Source organism: Silene latifolia, chromosome Y (assembly GCF_048544455.1).
Source record: "Silene latifolia isolate original U9 population chromosome Y, ASM4854445v1, whole genome shotgun sequence".
NCBI classification, from domain to species: Eukaryota; Viridiplantae; Streptophyta; class Magnoliopsida; order Caryophyllales; family Caryophyllaceae; genus Silene; species Silene latifolia.
In genome coordinates, this window is record NC_133538.1 from 13,622,391 (window position 1) to 13,628,179 (window position 5,789).

General features: G+C 41.9%; 1 non-coding gene across 1 annotated transcript; it reads right to left on the reverse strand.

Moving 5' to 3' along the window:
* Positions 1-1,623: 1,623 nt before the first annotated feature.
* On the reverse strand, positions 1,624-1,730 carry LOC141636213 (small nucleolar RNA R71). The gene has a single exon (XR_012540840.1). It is a non-coding gene; the product is annotated as a small nucleolar RNA R71 (small nucleolar RNA).
* Between the last annotated feature and the right edge of the window lie 4,059 nt (positions 1,731-5,789).

Consider the following 5,789-nt stretch of genomic DNA (forward strand, 5'->3'; position numbering starts at 1 on the left):
ATTACGTGTTTACTTTTCTGCGATAAATGAGGGTGTCACAAATTCAGTTTGCTTTATTATCGTTTTGTAGGATAGAATTGCTAGTTAGTTTCCCAAAACCGATTCATCGTTTTATGTTAATTGTTTGTTCTATTATTTCAAGCATGAATTCTTCTGTCTATTTTATTGGCTTTATTGTTGTTATCACCCTTAGTATGAGTTGCTAAATAGTTTGTGCTAGGATGTAGGGGAATTATAGTGTAGGCGGCAATAGAATGAATACGGCCTGAATCGCGTGTCAGTCGATCGACTGCCATACCTGGTCGATCGACTGACCACATGAGGTTTACCCTCGTTTTAATTGATTTAAATGTTGTGTTTGACGAATCGAATGCATGCGACTAGTTGAATGCTTAATATTTGACTAACCCACTAGATCGAAAGATAGGGACAGTTGTTAGATCACCGATTAAAATGACTAAACTATGGTGAGATCGAAAGATAGGTAAAGTTTAGACCGTTAGTCACTTTTCAGGACGAAAGTTAGTATTAGTGATATGAGGGACTTATAGCGAGATCGAAAGATGCTATTTGTTAAGAGTGGACCGAGAGGACCTCTTTATTTCCCGCCTCATGTGTTTGATTTAGACTCGTTTAGTATGTTTGCCGCCAAACTATAACGAACCGACCATCCTAGTACCCCTTCTTTTATCTGTTTTAACTGTTTATTTAGTTTATTGTCTTTATTTGTTATTTGTATAGACCAAATCAAATCAACCCCCACTTTCGTTACCTTAGACTAAATTAGACAATTAGAAATTACATTCGCCTCCTTGTGGTTCGACCCTGTTACCACTAGCCTAGGTTAGTTTTAATAGGAGATTATAAATTTTATTTTTGGTGCTCACAACGACGGGTAACAAATTTTGGCGCCGTTGCCGGGGAGGCAATTGTTCTAATTTTTAGTTGTTTTTATTCAGTCTTTCTTTAGTTTAAGGGACTTCCGTTCCTTAAACTTTTCTTATATTCTTTTTGTAGTTTCTTCTTATGCGCAGGTCACAGGGTGGTGAACTAGTACCATTCAATCCTGAGATTGAGAAATCTTTGCGCGAGTTGAGACGATCACAAAGGGTATTACCGACAGAGGAAGAGCTGAGTACTCTGTCAAGTTACTACGAGAACGCTCTGTTCGAAGAAGATCTACCTACATCTCCTGCCTCTACTTCTTCAGCTGAGACAGTCACTTCTCCAGAAATTCCAGTCATGGCTGAAGAATCAACTATTGCTAGTCACTCAGAGTCGACAGCTGCGAATCTCTACAAAGGATTCGAACTACCTGGGGAGGCGAGAAAATTCGAGCCGAAGCCTTCCTATATTAACCTGGTTGAGAGAAACCAGTTTGGGGGAGCTGCAAATGAAGATGCAGCCAAGCATATGGAGATTTTTATTGATTATTGCTGCTCTATACCCCCGCCGACCGGTGTGACCCAAGACCAGATCAAGGAGACCATGTTCATTTTCTCCCTTCGTGATGCTGCAAGGGAGTGGTATAGAGATCTGGATCGAGCCGCTCATGGGATCACCGACTGGTATTCATTGGCCTTGGCATTCTACAAGAAATACTTCTCTGCCTCGAAGACAAATGCCATTAGAGCTCAGATCACGAGCTTTAAACAGGGTCCTGATGAGAACTTTCATGAAGCATGGGTCCGTTTCAAGAAATCAGTGCGAACCATACCGCACCATGGGTTCGAAAAATGGAGTCTTTGCAATCGCCTATAATGGGTCAGTATGACGATCGAGGGCTATTTTGGATGTCATACCAATGGCCGGTTTGCTGAGAATATGGGCGAGACTAAGGGGTGGAAGATCATTGATGACTTAGCCACCCATAAAGTCAATATGGGAATTCCGAGGCAATCAAAGGAGAGCTGCTGAATCTTCCTCGGTTCTTTGTCGCACTAGAAGCTCTCACTGCAAGGTTTGACAAATATGAGTTGGGAGGAGCTTCTAAAGGTGGGATGTACCATGTTAATGCTTTTCGCATTTGTCCTTTCGTCTCGTAGAAGATGTGGAGCCGAGGGGGGCATGTCTTAGAAAATTGTTCTGTCACCTTTGAGTCTTGCGCGCTTTCAACATTATAGGCAGACAAACACGTACTATGAGCCGAATGTCCACCCCAACTTGAGGTGGAGTAGCCGAATGTCCCGAATCCGACTCAACCTCCACAACAAAGAAGAAGCAAGCCTATGTGCCTCCACATAAGCGGCCATATCAAAAGCCTCCGTATGTTCCTCAAAGAAGAAGAACAATCCCAAAATTCCGAGTTCACCGAGTTGAAGAACTTATTGCTGAAGGAGTCCCAAGCTAGAGAGGCCGGGATGAAGATGCTAGAGAGCCAAATTGCTCAATTGGCTAGCAAGAATACCACTCGAGCTCCGGGACACTTACCGACTCAAACCGACCAAAAGGAGATCCTTAATGCCATCACGTTGAGGAGTGGGTCCACCCTGGAGGGGCCTGCTATGGTCGAGGATGATGCTGCAAAAGATGAGGCGAAACCGAGTCAAAACAAAGTGGAACGAGCAAAGGAAAGAAAAAGGCGTCTACTACAGGTATATCGATCGATCGATCGACATACCCGGCCGATCGATCAAGTGCGAAAGTTACGTAAGCTTCTGTCTGTTCCACTCGATCGATTGATGACATCACCGGTCGATCGACCGAGATCGCTGGCGATAGTGAGATTTTTCGTCCTCCGATGCCCGACAACTTGAGGGATCATTTGTTTCGGGGCACGATCCACGAAAATATTGGGAAAGACCCGAGTGCTGATGGGTCATCCGCCCAAGTACAACCCGATGTCGATCAATGGTTCACATTTGAGACGGTCTGAAGAGGGTTCAAGCTTCAACAAGAAGAAAGTAGTGGACTTTCAGCCTAAGTCCACGGATACCGTCATGCGCGATTTAGAGGAGAGGGCTAAGCTACTTCTTACAGCCCCATATCCGGAAAGACTAGTGCCGACGAAGGAACATGTATCTTTCAATAAATTTGAAAAAGTTATTCGTAGCTTGAATGTACAAGTGCCTTTCCTTGAGTTAGTTAATCAAGTGCCTGCTTACACTAAATTCATGAAACAACTCTTGTCTAAGAAAAAGTCACTTGAAAATGTGCATACTGTCGCATTAACCAAAGAGTCATGCTCTTATTTGTCTCACACTGCACCTCACAAACTAGAAGACCCGGGTAGTTTTTCCGTTCCTTGTAATATAGGTACCTTCTCTATTGAGAAGGCATTATGTGACCTAGGAGCTAGCATTAGTGTCATGCCCTTAAGTCTTGCTAGGAAGCTAAAATTGACTAGGTTTGCGATCCACGTACATGACAAGTTCGATGGTCGACCGATCTGCGGTCCAACCTATAGGCGTCCTAGAGGACATCCCTGTGCAAATAGGGAAGTTTTTCTTCCCCGTAGACTTTGTAGTCCTAGATATGCCTGAGGATGCCCACATACCTATCATTCTAGGTAGGCCATTTCTGCACACTGCTGGTGCAGTTATTGATGTTGGTTCTGGGACCCTGACCTTCAAAGTAGGGAAGCATTCTATTGTCTTCGCCCAAACAGCTAGGAAGAAGGACCCTATGTGGCCTGTGACTTGCAATACGGTTTCTGAAAAGAAATCATACTTTATGCTTCCTGATATGCCCGTCTCTACTCCTATTCCTCTCATAACCCCTCCGCCCCAGATTGGGAGCAAATTGGAGGAAGATTTGTCTATTTCTGATATTGCAGGAGCTGGTTTGGGGAAGGAAGAGCCGCAAGTCGCTCCAGCTGTGAAGAAGCCGATCATTCAAAGAGGAGGTATTGGTTGCCTTAGCTATTGCTCTGATGAGGAAGTTGATGACGAGCCGGTCAAAGTGAGAGAGTCCGATTTAGATTCTGATGAGTCCGAAGAGATCATTGACTGGGGAGATATAGAAGTTGTTGATCCGTTGAGTTCGGCGGATGTTGAAGCTAAGAAGGGTGCGGCTAAGAAGATGAGCATCGTTGAGGCTACCTCTAGTAGCCAGAAGCCAACGAAGTGGGCCATACCATGGCCATTCTTGATCAACTATTAGTTGATCAAATGCTTTATCAAACATTTACTTTATTGCTTTTACGACTATTTACCGTATTTTGTGTGCGCGAGACTTTGCATTTATTTTTGTTGCTTAGGATTTTTATACGCTTTAGACTTTACTTTGGGTTTTGCGCAATTTTGGGCGCGTATTATTGTGCATTTGCAGGTTTTTAGACCTCATTAGCTCAAGTAATTGAGCAAATATGAAGAAATCAGAAAGTTACAGCAGCTTTCCCAGTCGATCGATTGCCTTACATGGTCGATCGACTGAGTTGCGCATCTCAGGAGTTTCTGTTCCTATTCACTTTGGTCGATCGACTGCCATCTATGGTCGATCGACCACTGCCACTGCTGTACCTATTCACGACCTTTCCCCTACTGTGTTGGGTCGTTTTGCGGGATTAAGGGAGTTTTCTACTCTATTTTATTTCCCGACTCATTTCTGATTTCTTCCATTTTCGTAGCTTTGCACATAATTACCGCTCCTTCATTGCTTTCTCGGTTTTATGCGTGGTTCTTTGTTTGTCTTTTTAGGTATTTATTGGTAGCACTGCTGGCTACTGAAACCTCCTAGCTCACGCTGGTTTGGGGAGGTTTCCCTTGCTGCGCTTAAAGTCTTGTGAGTTTCTAAGTCTTTACTTCATGTCTTATTTATTTAATCTTCTCGCAATTTCCCGTTTCTCTTTTTTTTCATTACATGATTTTGCACAATGGGGACATTGTGCGATTTGGTTTGGGGAAGGGTTTTGCGTCGCATATCATTTGCTTGCATTCACGTTTACATTCTGTTTTGCATTGTTTATTTCATTTTATATATGTATACCAAAAATTCAAAAAAAAATTTGAAAAATTTCAATTAAAAAATTCGAAATTTTTTAAAATTTTCAATAAATTGCACGTTTATTTTAGCATATAGGTCGAGTCGGAACGGTACTATTTCAATGATGACATTGCATTTGCACCTGTTTTTGCCTAAGCCTTGCTTGATTAACATGTTATTAGTAGAATCATATATGCATAGTCTACGAGTTTTCGTTAATTTACTTGCTGGACTTGAGACTTGACTTAGATTTTTGGCAAACTACTTATATATTCTGGGTTATTAGAGCCTATAACTGGTGACATCTATGACCGGTTTATTTAGGAATATGAGTAGTACTCCTTGTGAGACATGTTACATAATTGTGCATAAATATGAACTTAATCTGCTTAATATCTGTATGCATTCGGTTTGTGGTTTGTTGACACATGTGGTAGAGGTTTCCCTTTATTCGTTTTGCCCATAAGCTTTACACTGCCAAAAATAGCCTTTTTGTCCCATTACTACATCCTATATTTAGCCTGTCCTTTGTCAAGCTAGTAGTCTTAGTTGTTGGGATTGTTACTTCGTTTTTGGTGGCATATGCTCTTATTGAGATTTAGTTGGATAAAAAGAATGAAGGAGGAAAAGGAAAGAAAGAAAAAAAAAGAACTGAAAAAGTTGAAAAAAAAGAGAAAAAGAGGTTCTGTACTGTTCAAAGCAGTCGATCGACTGCCAATTCTGGTCGATCGACTGGAGTTCGAAAGAAAAAGAAAGAATCGATTCGCATAATTCAAACCTTTATCTTATGGCGATTTTTGCTCCCATGTATTATTCATATCTTATGGGGAGTTAGTTGATTACTTTCATACTGGAGAAGTTGGATG